At 39.2% G+C, this 19,501-nt stretch overlaps 1 protein-coding gene and 1 long non-coding RNA gene across 2 annotated transcripts in view; one reads left to right on the top strand and one right to left on the bottom strand.

The window, feature by feature from the left end:
- LOC138015177 (uncharacterized) overlaps window positions 1-10,360 on the bottom strand; it is a 73,417-nt gene extending 63,057 nt beyond the window's left edge. The window contains exon 1 of the mRNA XM_068862112.1: window positions 10,287-10,360. The gene's annotated coding sequence lies outside the window, so the exon portion shown is untranslated. The remainder of the gene's footprint in view (window positions 1-10,286) is intronic.
- LOC138015178 (uncharacterized) lies at window positions 293-10,248 on the top strand. Its single transcript, XR_011125510.1, has 2 exons — window positions 293-1,474; window positions 6,928-10,248. It is a non-coding gene; the product is annotated as an uncharacterized lncRNA (long non-coding RNA).
- Window positions 10,361-19,501: the final 9,141 nt, after the last annotated feature.

Here is a 19,501-nt window from a genome sequence, read left to right as displayed (position 1 = left end):
TTATGCCCACCCCCTCTACTCAACAGTACCCACAAACAATTCATATTCCTCAAGAATACTACTCATCAAAACTTGATCTTGAACTCACTTCCTCTGGATCTGCTATCTACTCTGAAATGTTTAGTAAATGTCGTCATGTAATGTAACACCATTATTTGAGATGTCTCCTTTGTTTATATGAGCTTATAACAAATTTGACCTGTCAGTTGCCTGAAGATCGCCAACCGGCGTGAAACTCGGAGTAGCGACAGCTGATCTTTGCCATATGTCTTTATTTTGTTTTGCTCTACTTATAATGGCATTGAGCGCTCTTCATCTTCACACCATACTATAAACTTAATTGGTTACCCTATTTGGTATAAATATATATTGTTACTCTTGGCAAAAGAAATAAATCTGAACTCTAAATCTGAAACTCCCTCAAATATAATGCCCAATCAGTGAACTAGATTTAAACTTATTTCCCGCTTGGAATGAGGCTCCGGGCGCGTGCCACCAGAGGTATTTTGCGGCAGTCCTCTGTGGTTGCCTTCGTTTTGCGTAGCGTTTTCTCGGGCCTTGGAAACAAAAATTTCCTCTGGCACCCAGGGTAGTTCTAAAATTTCAAGTTTGTTTGCTTACCTTCGCTCAGGTTTCGATTTCTTTTCGCCAATTTGCTAACGCCAACAGTAAACAGAAGGCAGTAATTTTAAGCTCGCAAATGATTGGCTCGCCAAATAACCTTTAGATAGAGCTCGAGACAAGGCTTTCCTTTCAATTTTAGCTCTTTGAGGTCTGCCACGTTTGGTCTCAATTACATCGCGGTCGACCGAGATCTCGAAATATACTTGTTTTGTGGTCGCACACGAACTTTAGCTAAAGCGTGATTTAGCATGCCTTAATCCCGATTTAAAGACGCAGTGCGCCTACAACCGCGGTCACCGAAGAGGAAACTGGCACAGCAAAACAACACACGAGGCAGAATCCTTTGCACAACAAAAACATGAGGTCATCCATTAGTCTGCCTTTCCGACTATCCGCCTTCGCTTGTATTCAGCCACTCCCAGATCAACCACGAGATCATTGCGTTCTCTATTTTGTCGAACACAATAATTGGGAAAAAATGGAAAGATCCCAGATTCCTGTGACTTTGCGCTATCACGTATGTTATGAAATTAAAATTTCTCAACTGGAGGTAGCGGAATATGATAGCGTGATTTTTGATTGTTGACACCTTAGACGACAATCGTCCATATGGCATGTGTATCTACGTGAATATCGATCCGCTCATGGTGCATTGTCCACTGTGCAAACTTGGTATAATTGACAAAAGATTGAAGATTTTGCCGAATAGGATGCGACAACACAATAGTGACAATCCACTATGTGGAATTATGTGGAAGACCTTGCAATTTTGGGTCCCTGTTCTTTAGAAGTCTTATTTATACGAAGGCACCAGCTGCATTTTGGTTTGTTGCAAGCATCCACCAGTTACGTAAGTATTGTCTCTTTTAGTTTTGCTTTCGATTTGGTTCTCACGACTGTGCACAAATATGTATGTGTGTATGTATATTGATGTCTAGGATAGAGGTTAGGCTAAATTTGAAAAGTAAATCATTGGAAAAAGGTAGAGTTCCCATCCCGATATGATGCGTTAGAGTAAGAGACTAAGAGCTAATAGGTTTCTGTCGAGACCTAAGTTCATTCAGAGATTCAAACGTTGACCTTTCCGTCACACAAACTGCGAAAAAACATGTTTTGTTGCACGGACAGAGGTATCTGCCGAACACCGAAGGACCAAAGGTCGGCTTTCAGTTATTATAGCCCATGTTCAAATAGTCGTCTCAGTTGAGTTGTGGTGGTGAAGATCTTCAGTAATGGGGTGTAAACACCAGTTTATGAATGCTTAGCTTTTACTTAATCGGTCGAAGCACCGATTTTAATCAGTAAATGGTTAGCTTTCAGTTATTTTAATCAGTGTATGTGTACATTTATTATCACCGAACACTGATTAGCATAGATGAGAACATTCGTTTTGCCTTCCTGAAAAATATCCCTTTCAATGTGTGGCGCACCATCTTAGTACATTTTTCTTGGGTTGCAATTTAATGCCATTTTTCTTTGCGATTTCAAGGAACAGTAAACTAAACCGTTATCTGGCATTGCAGCAATGTTTAAACCACAGAAATGCAATCTAGTTAACGAAATTAGCAATCTAGAGGAAATCACTTTTTTATTACGGTTTGGTGCTTCAGGGAAAGGTTAAATATAAGGTTGTTCGGCTCTTGTTCAAACTTGTGTCTAGCTGTGACAGACATTTTGTTTTCGCAGAAAAATCGGAAGACTAAGAGCGCTTTCCTTTTGTCAGAACTGGCCGGCCATACCTGTCAGTTTGCAAAGAAAGTGCAACAGTTTGAACGAACGCTTGCATGATAATTCCTCGCATTCTTGTCCGGCGGGAGCAGAATTTATCAATTGACTTAATTTGATTAGTGTGTGTGGATACGAATCCGCTGCCGATTCTCTACGCGGTATAAGCACTAGAATAATTGACCACAAGACAAATGCAAATGGACATACATTATTTTTGTACCTAATTATTGCTGGACATGCTTTTGGGTGAAATTCTCTCGAAGGTTTTATCACAATTAAAACAATCTATAGTAAAGGTAAAGTAATTAACGCACAAACTCCTGGAGCTGTAAGATTTCAAAATAGAGAAAATTGCAGTTCTTGTTCTTTTTTAATAGGGTTTACATTGAAGGTTAACCGGTACAACCAAAAACGAATTTCAATGGGGATGTCGGCAATGTTATCCAAGGATTGTTCTTATTAGACGATTTTGATACACTATTTCACACACCAGTTTCCAAGCCGCCGTTTTGTGCGCGAAGAACATGGCATCTTGAGAAACGAAAGAGGCGAATCAAAGGCGAATCTCTTGTAGCCTTATAAGTCCTTTGCAATTAACACTATTAAAGGAGTACTTGATTAAATATTCCTTGTTTGTCCTTGGATTTAACTGCCATAACACAATTTTCAAGCTACTGAACATTCAGTGAATCCAACAAATTGTTGATGAAGGGATGGATTTTACTGTATCTCATAGACATATTCAATTGCTCATAATTTATAGTCATTAATTCAAATGATCAGCTACTCGCCCTAACATTGTCAAACGGAGAACACGACGCATTTGTCAGAATTATTTACTATCAGAAAATGTTCTTATTGCTTTGGGAAGAGAGTTGCTGGTCTGGCTTTAAGATGCGCAACTTTGAGTTGTTTGGTTTTGGATAGAAGAAATTAATTTGAGTTTCAGATAAGATATCAATGGTAGCCATTTTTTATCAAGATATGCAACAAGTTCGAACAGTATAGGTCGGTGAATAAGTCTCTAACATGGTTCAACTTCACATAAAATTTATAAATTGTTACAATAGATTCCCAGATATATAACGTGGACATTTAATACCCTGGATATCATCAGGTTTACTGAAAAAGAAACTTAAAAATTGAAATGAGTAGAGCCGTTGCTCAGAAATTTGAAGTACAAGATACACAATCGGGTCATACCAAGGCGAGGAACGTAAGATTACCTTGCAGTTACACGAAAATCCTTCTCCCAGCTACTTAAGCTTAAGTCAAGTTGCTACCTGCGAACCTCGAAAAGGTTACAAAATGAATATTTTCAAAGCAACGTCTTGGGGCCCAATAAACTGCTCCTGATTTAAAATTGGATCTCTTTCTTGCTCACTAATCGTCGCATAGAACCGGAAACCAGTTGATGGGTTGCAAACGTGAATCAACAGTTACTGTTTCTTGATGTCATAGTAAACGAATCTCTCCCAACCATATATATTTGCCAAACGGAATTCTTTGCTGTATGGAGTTAGGTCTTACACGAATCTTTGTACGTAATTTGCACGGAAAATCTGTCTTAACTGATTGTCTCATGGTGACTTTATACGCAATGCATTTTGTTATTCGTCTGTAACTTACAGAAGGTCTCCAAGAACGCTCAATAGAGAAAAAGAAACGAAAAGCGAGAAGGAGATTGGGAAAGAAGAACTTTGAAAGTTATGTAGTGTGCATGGAATTTGGTTACAAAGATGTTGTCGAGAAATGAAGTCAACCATGCACGGCTTGAATTCTTTTCATGACTCAATGTGAATTCTCATCTATATTCCAAGGTCATTTGTTAACGGTAACTTTAGCTCATTTTTTGTCCGAACGAAGGAACGAAACGAACGAAAGGAACGAAAGGAACGAAAACAGATATGAGTGATTCTATCTGTAAATATCAGTCATCTGAGGAGGTTTCCAAAAAATCCCAACGAATTTCTATACATATAACACCCATTTGTGTGCTCCATGATCTGCAAGTCTGAATCTATTTTCAGATACGTAGTTAAATGTCTTTACTTTGCTACGAGCTTATTAAGCGGAGAATTTGTCATTTCAACGTATCTAATCGAAATCAGTCCTTCGACTGTATTACCATGCGGTGATACAATAGATGAGAGAAATTCACTTTTCCTTCGACAACTTCGCTCTTACGGGTGACATGATACAACTAAATCGAAAGATGTGGTACTCAAGAAGAAACGATAAATAACTTGATATGCCAGAGTCCAACCAAATCTTCGTTCGAGTTTCGTTCAAACATGGATGCTTCCTTTCGTCAGACTTCGTTTTAATTCTTTAAGTTACATGCTTAAGTCACTGCAATTACTATTTTATTATCGTAACATTTCGCAACCGCAGTTCAGATTTTTGGCCGAAATATCTCTTTATGCCATGCACTGATGAATCACAATTCTGAAGACCAGAGTAACACGAAGGAGGTAAAGAACTTAACGGAGCTACTCTTGTAAGCTTTCAAAATGGAGAAAAGTGCAATTCTTGTTTTTTTTTTTAATAGGGTTTACATTGAAGGTTAACACACTCATTGGTACAACAAAAACGAATTTCAATGGAAATGTCGACAATGTTATCCAAGGATTGTCCTTATTAGTCGATTTGCGAAGCACTAACTCAATGATACCCTATTTTACACACCAGTTTCCCAGCTGCAATTTTGCTCACGAAGAATATGCGAACTCGGGAAATGGGAGAATGCGACAGGAGTCAAAGGCGAATGTCAGTACTCGTCAGAGTTCTTTAAAGGATGTTCATAGGGAAATATGGCTTTAAGTAAGAATTACATCCAGTGATTTCTTTGAGGGGTGGAATCTTTTGTTGAATTTTTTTTTGTAGTAGCGAAGCTAGGGATTGTTAGCAATTGATCCGCAGACTTTGAGGCAGTGATTTTATTAAAAGTAGCGAAGATTTAATTGCAAACATAACATGGAAGAGGTGTAGTTTATTCTCCGTATCGATTATTTGCTTCCTAAGATCATACTTACCTTCGCTGCTGGAATATTTACATCGAACCAAGCATGAAAAGCATTTACACTATGAACACTATTAAAGCGGTACTTAATTAAATATTTCTTCCTTTGCCTTTGGATTTAACTGCCATAACACAATTTTCAAGCTACTAAACAACAAATTGTTGATGAAGGGATGGATTTTACTGTATCTCATAGACATATTCGAATAATTGTTCACAATTCATAGTAATCAATTCAAATGATCAGCTACTCGCCCTAAACATTGTCAGACGGAGAAGACGACGTATTTGTCAGACTGATTTACTATAAGAAAATGTTCTTATTGCTTTGGGAAGAGAGCCTTGCTGATCTGGTTTTAAGATGCGCAGCTTTGAGTTGTTTGGTTTTGGATAGAAGAAATTAATTTGAGTTTTAGATGATACCAATGGTAACCATTTTTAATCAAGATATGCAACTAGTTTAAACAGTATAGGTCGGTCAATAAGTCTCTAACATGGTTCAACTTCACGCAAAATTTATAAATTGTAACAATTGATTCCCAGATATATAACGTGGACATTTAATACCCTGGATATCATCCGGTTTACTGAAAAAGATACTTAGAAATTGAACTGGGTAGAGCTGTTGTTCAGAAATTTGAAATACAAGATACACTGTCGTATCATACCAAGGCGAAGAACGTAACATTACTTAGCAGTTACATGAAAATCCTCCTGCCAGCTAATTAAGCTTAAGTCAAGTTGCTTCCTGCGAGCCTCGAAAACGTTATAAAATGATTATTTTCAAAGGAACGTTTTGTGGCCCAATAAAATGCTCCTGATTTAAAATTGGATCTCTTTCTAGCTCCCTAATCGTCGCATAGAGCCGGAAACCAGTTGATGGGTTGCAAACTTGAATCAACAATTACTGTTTCTTGATGTCATAGTAAACAAATCTCTCCCAACCATAGCAAATAAATTTATATTTGCCAAACGGAATTCTTTGCTGTGTGGAGTTAGGTCTTACACGAATGTTTGTGCGTAATTTGTACGGAGACCTCGTACGCAATGCATTTTCGTATTTGTTTATAACTTAGAGAAGGTATCTAAGAACGCTCATTAACAGGAACGAGGTAAACAAAATAAATGGAGAAACTCTTGTAGCTTTTCAAAATCGAGAAAAGTACAGTTCTTGTTCTTTTTTAAATAGGGTTTACATTGAAGGTTACATCCAGTGTTTTTTTCGAGCGCCGGAATCTTTTGTCCAATATTTTTTGTTGTAGCGAGGCTAGGGGATGTTATTAGCAATTGATACGCAGACTTTGATGGAGAGATTTCCTTGCCCTGCTTTATGCTTTCCAAAGTCCCAAACGGGGTACCCTTTAGTGGAGCTGAGTGTTTGTTTCCAGCTTGTTGGTTGGCCATAGGATACAGCTGTCAAGGCTATTCAGGCTCTGCACGACGCGTGTTATAACCTTGATTACGAGTTTCTCATGGCTAACAAATTTTGACAATGCCTTCCGCTACATTTTCCGGTAGCACAAGTTCATTGGTTATGATGATTCTCTTACTAGGAAAGCAAAACACTGAAAACACTGCAACCACGGATTAAAGGGTATCCATGGTACTGAATTGAGTGTGACTTGGCTTCCCAGCAGATATCACCGAAGCACGATGCAAAAGACAACATGTTCAGTGGAGGCGGAATAATAATCGTAGTTTTCATTAAGCTGGTATTTGGTAGACGTACTTTAGTACAGAGCCCGTACAATTAAACAACAGTTGCAGCAGAAACTAAATGATTCCAATTGGCATCTGGAAATGGGTTCTTAACGTCATGATGAAAACTTATTTTATCAAGTTAAGTACAGATCATACTAATTGGGTAGAAGACGGCATTGAGGTGAAATGTCAAATGTTCATTTCCATGGCGAATATTGCCGAACAAGGTCCTGAGAATTAGTGTTCATCGTTGTTTGGTCCCCTTACGTGCTTGCATTTCACTGAATTGGTATCTAGCGCCCGGCCGTGTTTGAAATATGTTTTTGCGTAGACTGCTAGATGACGCCCGTGACGAGTATTTGGTACTGAGTTGTGTTTATGCTTCAATGAATGCCTGCTTTAACTTAAGAAAGTTAGAAATTGGCTCATAACCTCTTGAGATGTTCTCAGCCCATATGATAAATTTCTTGATGTCATAGTAAACAAATCTCTCCCAACCATAGCAAATAAATTTATATTTGCCAAACGGAATTCTTTGCTGTGTGGAGTTAGGTCTTACACGAATGTTTGTGCGTAATTTGTACGGAGACCTCGTACGCAATGCATTTTCGTATTCGTTTATAACTTAGAGAAGGTATCTAAGAACGCTCATTAAATAAAAAGAAATGAAAAGGGAGAAGGAGAATGATTGGGAAAGAAGAACTCTGAAAGTTATGTTGTGTGCATGGAGTTTGGATACAAAGATGTTTTTGGGAAATGAAGTTAACCCTGCACGGCTTGAATTGAATTTCTTTTCATGACTCAATGTGAATTCTCATCTATATTCCAAGGTTATGTGTTAACGGTAACTGTTACTTAAGGAACGAAAAGAGATATGAGTGATTCTATCTGTAAATATCAGTAATCTGAGGAGGTTTCCAAAAAAATCCCAACGAATTTCTACATATATAACACCCATTTGTCTGTTCCTTGATGTTCAAGTCTGAATCCATTCCCAGACACGTAGTTAAATGTCTTAACTTTGCTACCGGCTTGTTAAGCGGAGAATTTGTCATTTCATTGTATATAATCGAGATCAGTCCTTCGACTGTATTTTCCATGCAGTGATACAATAGATGACAGAAATTCACTTTTAGTTCGACAACTTTGCTGTTACGGGTGACATGATACAACGAAATCGAAAGATGTTGTACTCAAGAAGAAACAAGAAGTAACTTAATATGTTAAACTCGAAAAAAATCTTCGAAGCCAGCAGTTGGCACCGATATTTTACTACCATGCGTTGTTCATTGCTCCTTTTGCAACCAGTGAACGAGACAGTACACCTAAGAGAATTAAAAGTTGAATTGAACGTTCGAAGGCTCTAAACTAAATATAAATAAATATGCGTTAGGAGTCCGAAAGGATGGCTTACAATTAATTGAATTATTGCTTACCCGTTCACCTCACCCATGTTTTTTCTCTTATTTCCAGTTGAAAAAAAACGAAAAATTAACCCATAAATATATATATTTGTCCTGAGGTCCCACAAGAAAGGGTTGGTTTAGTCAAAGATCTTTAATTTAAACGTTCGCTCGCAATAGCTCAATTTGAATAGCGGCATAGAGCCCAAGATATATTCATCGGCCGTGGGTTTAAGTTTCGTTCAAACCTGGTTGTTTCCTTTTGTCAGGCTTCGTTTTTAACTTTTTAAGTTACATGCCTCAGTCTCTGCCATGACCATTTCAATATCGAATTATTTCACATACACAGTTCAGATATATTTGGCAGAAACATTTCTTCATGCCCTGCACTGATGAATCACAATTATGAAGAGCAGGGTAACAGGAACGAGGTAAACAAAATAAATGGAGAAACTCTTGTAGCTTTTCAAAATCGAGAAAAGTACAGTTCTTGTTCTTTTTTAAATAGGGTTTACATTGAAGGTTACATCCAGTGCTTTTTGCGAGCGCCGGAATCTTTTGTCCAATATTTTTTGTTGTAGCGAGGCTAGGGGATGTTATTAGCAATTGATCCGCAGACTTTGATGGAGAGATTTCCTTGCCCTGCTTTATGCTTTCCAAAGTCCCAAACGGGGTACCCTTTAGTGGAGCTGAGTGTTTGTTTCCAGCTTGTTGGTTGGCCATAGGATACAGCTGTCAAGCCTATTCAGGCTCTGCACGGCGCTTGTTATAACCTTGATTACAAGTTTCTTATGGCTAACAAATTTTGACAATGCCTTCCGCTACATTTTCCGGTAGCTCAAGTTCATTGGTTATGATGATTCTCTTCTTAGGAAAGCAAAACACTGAAAACACTGCAACCACGGATTAAAGGGTATCCATGGTAATGAATTGAGTGTGACTTGGCTTCCCAGCAGATATCTCAGAAGCACGATGCAAAAGACGAGATGTTCAGTGGAGGCGGAATAATAATCGTAGTTTTCAATAAGCTGGTATTTGGGAGACGTACTTTAGTACAGAGCCCGTACAATTAAACAACAGTTGCAGCAGAAACTAAATGATTCCAATTGGCATCTGGAAATGGGTTCTTAAGGTCTAACTCATGATGAGAACTTATTTTATCAAGTTAAGTACAGATCATACTAATTGGGTAGAAGACGGCACTGAGGTGAAATGTCAAATGTTCATTTCCATGGCGAATATTGCCGAACAAGGTCCTGAGAATTAGTGTCCATCGTTTGGTCCCCTTACGTGCTTGCATTTCACTGAATTGGTATCTAGCGCCCGGCCGTATTTGAAATATGTTTTTGCGTAGACTGCTAGATGACGCCCGTGAGGAGTATTTGGTACTGAGTTGTGTTCATGCTTCAATGAATGCCTGCTTTAACTTAAGAAAGTTAGAAATTGGCTCATAACCTCTTGAGATGTTCTCAGCCCATATCATAAATTCAGTTTCATTGCGAAAAGAAGAATGCAGCTTGAAGATATTTTGACTGGACTTCTGTGCAAACAATCAATTCCCGACTGAAATAACATCAATGATGCAAAGATGACAGACAGTCGAATATTGGCGATTTCCATGCAAAGATTATGCTACGAATGCAGAAAATTCGATTTCTACCTGACAATTTTCGAGGTCGCTGCCTCAACATGCTTAGTGCATTACAATAGCGAATTATTAAAATGTAATGCTTTATTTAGGGTTGTACTAATAAAGGAATTAGCGACAAAGCCCAGCATTCCTCTGGTGATTAAATGTTTCCACATACCTGCTAATATGATGAAGTATATCCGCGTGCCATATTTAAGAGCAAGATTACCCTTGACTGTATATCGTTTTTTGAGAAAGATTACTCCTTCTCAGGCTAATTAAGGGCGTGGCTGAGCCACTACAAAGGACCCCCGCAGGGAATTTAGAAACTCCTATTTTTAATGAATTAAACAAAGTTTATTGTTCAATAGATTGATCACGTTTTTCATGTGACTGGGTTAAACGAATGCCATTTGTGACATTTGTGACAGTGCTTGACAAGTGATATCACTTGCCCTGTGACTTCACAAAATGAGTATTCAGTAATGGGGGAAGTTTTGCCTCATAATTTTGAAACCCTTTGGCAAAAAATTAATAAGCAGAACTGTGCGGGTCCGCAAATGATCCCAACCTCGTTCCCAGGGACCCCATGCACAGAGATCCTGGGGACGAGGTTGAAATGATCCCAGGACCGCAAATGATCTCAGAACCGCAAACGATCCCCAAACTGTACCGCAAATGATCCCGGAACGCAAATGATCTCCATTTTGGGCCGCAAATGACCCTGAAAAAAAAATGAAGTAAGGAATGGCATGGAGGGTGGAATGGTCGGCATAGAAAATTAATGTGAAGAGTGCTCACAACAGGTTCTGCCTCATTATAGTTTTTCAGACTGCATTTTGTTTCTTACCATGCTGTTATAAATTTGCCACATTTAATTATCGGATACAATCATCAAACAACTAACTTGGACGCAGTTTTAACTGATTGTGACCAGGGACTCGTTTCTCGTACCCTGCGTTTGTTTGCCAGATTTGTTCGAATATCCCGACTGTTTGTTCGAGAAACGGGCCCCTGGTCACAATCAGTTTAGAATTGCGTCCAAGTTAGTTTTTGATGATTGTATCCGATAATTAAATGTGGCAAATTTATAACGGCGTGGTAAGAAACAAAATGCAGTCTTTCTGGAAATCTATACCGAGGCAGAAACCTGTTGTGAGCCATGATTTAAGGTGGTTTAATAAATTAAAATAAGAGCTCTTCACATTAATTCTCTATCCAGACCATTCCACCCTCCATGCCATTCCTTACTTTTTTTTTCGGGATCATATGCCGTCCAAAATGGGGATAATTTGCGTTCCGGGATCATTTGCGGTCCAATATAATATGTGGATCATTTGCGGTCCTGGTATCATTTGCGGTACAGTTTGGGAATCGTTTGTGGTTCTGGGATCATTTGCGGACCCGTACAGAACTACTTAAGTCATGCTCTGCTTGGTATGGTTACATTTGTAATTTCAATGAGCACGTTGGCAAAACCAGGATCGGATCGGATCGTATCGGATCGGATGGGATCGACAAAACTCGGAACGGATCAATAACAAAATTCCCGCCAAAAGTAGACAAATGAGGTCCCTGGGTTACCAGTTAAAGTTACTTCCCACCTTGGCGGGTGTCCTTTGGGAAAAATTTCGTACGCGCCTTAGTTTTAATAAAATCCTTACAAACTATACATCAGAAGAAAGCCTAATAAATATAGACAGTTTTTTATGCAAGGACCGGCTGAACAAAAAACAATTGCCGGATCTTCCGAGATCTGATCAGCAAATAATATTTAGACTAAAAACAAAATATATTCTATATACAAGGCTAAAAGTTAAAAAAAATTACCAACACATTGGAAATCTGAGGTCCCTACCAAGTGGAAAAGGAATTGCATCACTAGCGCACTTCACAGAGCCAAACGCATCTCTACCGATTTTCACAAGGACTTAAAAACTCTAGAAACTTCTTTCATCAATGCAGGTTATCCGAAACGTTTTTTTTCGCATACAATCAACAACTTTCTAAACCACTCGCCCCAAGATGACAACATCATTCCGAATTTTCTCTTCGAAGAACGAAAGAAAGTTTTCATTAAGCTCCCTTTTTGCAGTAAAAACGAAAAACTCAGTAAGACGTTTATTGAAAATTTCAACAAGTTCACTAATTTCAATTTTATTTTTATAATCCTGTGGCAAACAAGACAAATCAAAACCCTCTTTAACAACAAAGACAAAAACACTTACAGATCCAAAGTTGTTTACAAAGGTGATTGTTCTTGTGGCGTTGATTACATTAGGGAGCTTAAGCAACGACAACGGAGACGGCAACGAGAACGTCATCTCAAAATAAAAATTCGCGTTATTGTAATCGCTTCGTTAATATTTCAACTTTTTTAATATGACGGGGGTGTGGTAGTTCCTCAAAAATGACGCCGGTAGGAACGGCGCTCAATTTAGGGCAGAAAATGAAAATTTATCCTCAAGTAATGACGTTTTCTATAAAACCTAAAATTTGGCTATTTCACGTTGTAGTTTTGCCGATGACGGCAATGAAATGGACAAAAGTGAAAAACACACGTGCAGGGCGTGCAAAGCTATTGTTTTTGCCTACTAAATATGCAAATTTGTGACGTTCTCGTTGCCGTCGCCGTTGTCGTTGCTTAAGTTCCCTATTGGCGAGACTGTACGAAACCTAGCAGTACCAATTGCAGAGCATTCAAATCCTGCTCACACTTCTGAACCTGCAAAACTCCTGCGGGAAAACCCATCACATGCTTTCACTTGGCGTGTTCTCTCCTCGGCACAGAGCGTAGGATCGTCGAGGGGCTAATGATCCAACAATTCCGCCCCAGTTTGAACAAACAAGTCATTTCTTATGTCTCCAAACTTTTCCCTTTGGGAATTACATGAGATATAAATGTACGCGCGGACGGTCACCCATTTCAACCCTGATGATGGCAAACAGCCGAAAACGTTTGGTTTGAATATTTTAATCTTTTAACTTTTAGCCTTGTATATAGAATATATTTTACTAAGTGAACATTATGGACAAAAACAAAATAATTATGCAAAAAAAAATAATTATGAAACTCCCTGAAGAAGTCAGGCCGCGCCTGACGAAATATTGGTCAAACAAAAAATATATATCCTCACAGACGTACAACCAGCCTATTTTGTTTTTGTCACAATGGCTGATTTTTGAGATGATTATAAAAAAGGCTAAAAGTTACTAAAAATCTTTAAGAACAATAACATTTTCGACCGTACGGTTATCATCAGTGGTAGTCTTAATAAGTGTAGTTTACCATAAAAAATATCGTTTAACCGAGTTACCCTTTTAGTAATTGTCAGGAGCCGGTAGGAGGTGAAACCACCGAGGGTTCTTTTATCGAATTTATCGGGTATCGTATGCCGCGGCACGAGCAAAATGACTTCACAGTGTTATTCACAAGCCATCAATCAACGAGAGTGTGTCAGGCTTTTTCGATATTCTGATTGGTTGTCTAGATATCCGCATCTAATGTTGGAGTAGCTAAAACTATGGGAGACCTGTTGTGTAAATGGACGCCACGGGAAAACATTTTAAATATCGAAATTTCCCGACACAATTTTGTTGCTTCATGCCTTGTGAATAACATTGTGCAGTCATTTTGCTCGTGCTGTGGCATCAGATACCCGATAAATTGCATAGAAGAACCCTCGGTGGTTTCACATCTTACCGGCTCCGATCCTGACACTTCTCGAATGTAGTTTTCGACGGCAAAAACTGCGGCCTCCTCGACAATGCTAACGTTAGGACTAAATGACAGGTACAATTGCGTGTCGTCGGCGAAAGAATGTGAACTCCAGATTAGAAAACAAATTATTATATAGATACTGATGAAATACCAGGATTTCTCCTTTTACTAAAAAATCATATCTTCACCGCGCGCACTGAACGTATCATTTTTATCTTTCAGCGGTGAGGATATAGGTGTCGACATGGTAACGAACACGATTAGCCAATAAAATGCGAGCTTCGTCTTCATTGTAAGATACTTTTGTGCTTCAGTATAATGCCTCTCTACTACATTAAAATTTTTATTGCAAAATTTTAAATTATCATGATTTGCTTTTCATAACATTCATATCTTGTTTCATGTTACACAATATGCGTGTTTTAGCGGTTGGTGACCACTTTTTCATCATTTTGAAAATGAAAAAAAACAAGTTGTTTTAAATCTAGACATTTCATCAATATCTGTATAATAAACAGAACATTACATGACCGCTTGGGGATACAAATTTTATCTTCTCGTGCTGAAAGTATCTCTCATTCGAAGATAAAATTCGTATCCCCGCGCGGCTACGTAATATCCTCTATATCACATAGGTAGATAGTAAACAAAAGTGCACCGTGGCATTTACCTTGAAAAAACACCCCATTTTAATCAAATGACTGCGAAATGCTCTAGAATACTATAGTCTTGCCATTATTCGATTACTGTTCGCCTGTCTGGGACAGTTGCTGGGCTGGGAGCAAAGATTGCCTAGATAAGCTAAATAGACGTGCCGCATGTATCATTGAAGGGGGATCAATCACAGCTGAGGAGTTAAAATCATCACTTGGCTGGCCCAACCTACAAGCGCGCAGAAGTTATCTCAAATGCCTTTTAAACCATAAATGTCTTCACCGAATAGCGCCTTCGTACTTACTTTCAGAGTTTAGGCACGCGCACTTTTTCCATGGCTATAACATCAGAAGCCGTGATTTGCTGCGCTCTCCCTTTGCAAAAACTGCTAAGTATCAGGGGAGCTTCAGAATAAACGGCGTTCGAACTTACAACACCATTCCGAGAAACATTAGGCAAGTAGAGACGTTCAGCGAATTTAAAATCAAACTAAAGCGCCATCTTAAACAGTAACACCTGCGGTACATGCTGCATTTATAACTTAATTATTCGTCTAGTTTTTAATGTTTTATGTCTTTGTTTTGTGCTTTGTCAGGGCTCCATTTAAACTAGCTCTGCTAAACTGGATGCCCCTGGATAAATATTGAATTAAATAAAAATAAAATTAAAAATTAAAAAAAGAGTATGCTTTATGCAGATTTTTTGGGATCTACGTTCCAGGTTTGGATCGAAGCGTTTGTAGCAAAATCAAGTGGTCAACGGTGTCAGAGGCGCCTCTAGTAATGATTAGATCAGTGTCTCCACGTGTCTTCTAAAATAATGAACAACATATGACAACTCATAACTCTTTAACTTTAAAATTAAAAGTTCCTTTTCATTCGAAAACGAGTTGAGAAGCGATACAAATATCGATCATAAAATGTTATTGCTCCTAATCTTAGTCTTAATGTGAATCCTACTCTTTATCTCAATGAATAAGGAGCAATAACATTTTAGGCCTAATTAGGCCGAAAACGATGTTTAATCTCAAATCCAACCTTTGTCGGTTCATACATGGTGTTTTGGTGCTTCGTTGCGCTGTTTCGTGGTTTAGTAATGTCCTTTTTCTACACTGGAATTCACACGTGTAGCCCGGGTCACGATACAATTGTAATGTACAACTGTAGCTTTACTATTGTAAATTAAGGTCTTAGTAAAGGAAAATGAGGTGTCCGCGGAAAATGAAATTGTCGCGCCGCATTTTTTTGTATAATGTCAAACTATGTATCATATTAAAGCTAATAGATTGAATTATTTGAATAAAGTTTTAGTTTTTTGGTATTTTTAAATATTAAAATATTGCCTTTCAGTTTTGAGGCCTCAAACTCAGAACGAAGAGTCTGCTGCAGAAGCTCGTGCCCCTTATTTTATTGCGAAAACAACATCTTAGTCACAGATGAAGCTCACTTATCTTGACAGCGCTCTAACAAGCTCAGCCAACATCGACGCTGAAGCAACCCATAGAATTGCTAGAGCCAACACTGCCTTTGGCAGGCTGAAAGATAAGGTCTGGGAGCTTCGTGGTTTACGCATTGAGACCAAGCTGAAAGTATATAGAGCAGTAGTCCTACCTTCCTTGCTCTATGCATGCGAGACATGGACATGGACAGCCGGCATGCCAAGCAGTTAAATGCCTTTCATCTGAGATGCCTCAAAACCTTGCTCCATGTCAAATGGCAGGACAGAGTTCCTGACACTGAGGCTACGTTCTGCACCGGGATGCGATGGAAGGCATAGATGCTACCTTACTGTGAGCACAGCTCCGGTCGTCTGGCCACGTTCTCCCTATGAGTGATCGTCGACTCCCAAAGAGACTGTTCTACAGAGAGCTAAAAACAGGAAAGCGCTCACGCGGCAGATCCAAGAAGCGCTACAAAGAGTCACTGAAGGAATCCCTCAAGCGCTGCAACATTCCTGACTCCACCTAAGAAGAGACGGCGGGAGATCGTGCCAGCTGGCGATCCCGTGTGAGTTCCGGAGTAGCTGCCTTCGAAAAGAGGAGAGTGATTGAAAACCAACAGAAACGCCAGAAGAGGAAAGATCATGAGAGCCTTGCCTCCCAGACCGACGCAGCCCCCAGCGTTCTATGTACACACTGTAACAGACTCTTCCGAGCTAAAATTGGCCTCATCAATCATCTACGTACCCATCCCAACCCCTGAGTGATTTGAAGTCATGGTCATCTTCGCAAGCAAAGGACGAATATCATCACAGTCACAGATGAATGCACTCCAATACCGTGTGAGGAGATATGTAAAGAATTGAAGGAAATATCACGCGCCAAAGTCGAAACTCTCTTCTCACACTTAATTTGGGTAGAAAAGTGCTTATTAGCCAAGCAAACTGGAGCTTGAAAACGAAGAGACGCAAACTGACCTGACCTAGAATCCCCCTTTACAAATGCCCACGATACCCACTCTGCGTTCAGTCTGATAATACTACTGCTATGACCTACATCAGTGCCATGGTTGGTGTAAAATCAGAGACCTGTAATGACATGGCCCTCCAGATTTGGGAGTAGTGCATAGCTGACAAATTTGGCTAAGTGCTAGGCACATTCCTGGGTCTCAAAATAACCAAGCTGACACAGCTTCACGAGCATTCAAAGATCCAGTTGAATGGTCATTGTCAAACAAAGTGTTTCAATCCATTCTTAGTCATTGGGGCCCCTTTCATATGGATATGTTCGCATCAAGACTTAACTATAAACTAAAGGACTATGTGGCCTGGCGACCTGACCCAAGGGCTACATTTATTGATGCACATTGTGTTAACTGGGAGCCTTATGTCTAGCTTGATTCCCCGATGCTTGACGAAAATAGAGAACGACAAAGCGACAGGAGCACTGATCGTACCCTATTGGACAACACAGTCTTGGTTCACACCTCTGTTGAACCATCTAGTAGACAACCCACTGCTTCTTCCTCAGTCAGACAAATTGTTACTGTTGCCTCCCTTTTTGAAAGAGGCCTAAGGTATGATGGCATCAATAAGCTAAGTCAGCAATATCGGCCATAATTGAGCCCAAACACGGTCTTACACTCGGAAGCCAACCTCTAATCTCGAGGTTTATGAAAGGTGTGTTTCGAAGCAGACCCCCTGTCCCTCGTTATGAAGCTACTTCGGATCTTCAAGTTGTCTTATCTCATCTGGCTTCTTTTGCTTCAGTAAAAAAAAACACTTGGACCTTAAATCCCTTACCTACAGACTTGACTTACAGCTGATAAAAACAGGGACTGATATAGGAAAAGAAAACAAACAGCGGCTACAAACATTTTCATTTTATACTTGACGTTTCGTATGTTGCAGCACACATCATCAGAAGTGACGGTTAAAACTGTTACACAGAATCTTAAAAACTAGAGCGAGGAACTCGTGACTAGTTAAAAAGTGTGATAACAAAATCGTAACTTCCGGTAGTCGATTCTTCCGGAAGAAATTAATAAAGAAAAAGCTTCTCACTACCAATGTTTTCATTGAGAGAGGGTTTTAAGTCACTGATTGATAGCGTTTCTTTAATTTTACATTGCATGTCGGACTTTCCAGTTGCGAGGATTTCAAAATGGTGCCATTTGATGTTATGACCGGTAGAAATTGTATGGTCTGCACCAGCAGACATCTAAAAATGGAATCTCCTGGTTTTCTTCAAGTTCCATTGTAAATTTGATGTTAGGATGTCTGATGTCCGCATTAAGCGCAATCTCAACAATTTCACAACAACAGTACATCGCAAAACAACTTTCACTGGCCTCTACACCAAGTGGGACTCTTTCACTCCTAGAAAGTATAAAATAAATTTAATCCGCACCCTCACCTATTGCTGCTTACGCATCTGTTCGAGTTCTTCCTTGTTACAGTCGACTCTCTTCGATCTCAAGAACACTCTCCTTCAAAATGGTTACCCAAGAGGCGTTCTTTGTTATAGCATTAATGATGTTTTGAACAGACAAAAGAACAGGTCTGCTGAACCTGCCACCACTGTTCCTAAGAAAGATATTATTCTTGTCTTGCCTTTTTTGGGCTTTCAAAGTGAAGCTCTTACTCGACGTGTTAAATCTTGTATTAGTAAGTTTTATGGCTGTGTCAATCTTAGGGTTATTTTTCAAAACACTTGCAGGGTTAAGTCTTTTTTCCCTACAAAGATCGTTTCAGTCGTTCTCAAAGATCAAAAATACAAAGCCAGTTGTTGGGACTGTGATTCCTTCTACATCGGCAAAACAAAAAGAAGATTGCATGACAGGAAGTCCGAGCATTTCAAAGCTCTTACACAAGTCGGCCACGCTCTGCTGTTGCAGACCATACAATTTCTACCGGTCATAACATCAAATGGGACCATTTTGAAATCCTCGCAACTGGAAAGTCCGACATGCAATGTAAAATTAAAGAAAGGCTATTAATCAGTGACTTAAAACCCTCTCTCAATGAAAACATTGGTAGTGAGAAGCTTTTTCTTTATTAATTTCTTCCGGAAGAATCGACTACCGGAAGTTACGATTTTGTTATCACACTTTTTAACTAGTCACGAGTTCCTCGCTCTAGTTTTTAAGATTCTGTGTAACAGTTTTAACCGTCACTTCTGTTGATGTATGCTGCAACATACGAAACGTCAAGTATAAAATGAAAATGTTTGTAACCGCTGTTTGTTTTCTTTTCCTGTTGAAATTGAAATGGCCAAAGGACAAAAGTATTTATGAGGGACTGATATGGTTGAGTTTGCGTTTCCAACACATATTAAACAGAGCCGAACTGGTTGCAAAAACCCATCACTTCAGCTTAAAGCTTATCCCGCAGACCCTGGATTGTGCGTTGTCACTCACCTGAGGGAATATATTGCAAGGACTCAGGAACTACGAGGACCGGAGAGCAAGTTGCTTATAAGCTATTTACGACCTTATCGTGCCGTGTCTAAAGACACCATGGCTCGATGGATGTGTACTGTTACGATGGGTGCTGGACTGGGTGTCGCCATATTTAAGCCA

The sequence above is a fragment of the Montipora capricornis genome, chromosome 9, assembly GCF_036669925.1.
Source record: "Montipora capricornis isolate CH-2021 chromosome 9, ASM3666992v2, whole genome shotgun sequence".
Taxonomy (NCBI): Eukaryota; Metazoa; Cnidaria; class Anthozoa; order Scleractinia; family Acroporidae; genus Montipora; species Montipora capricornis.
This window is presented reverse-complemented; position numbering and strand designations above follow the sequence as displayed.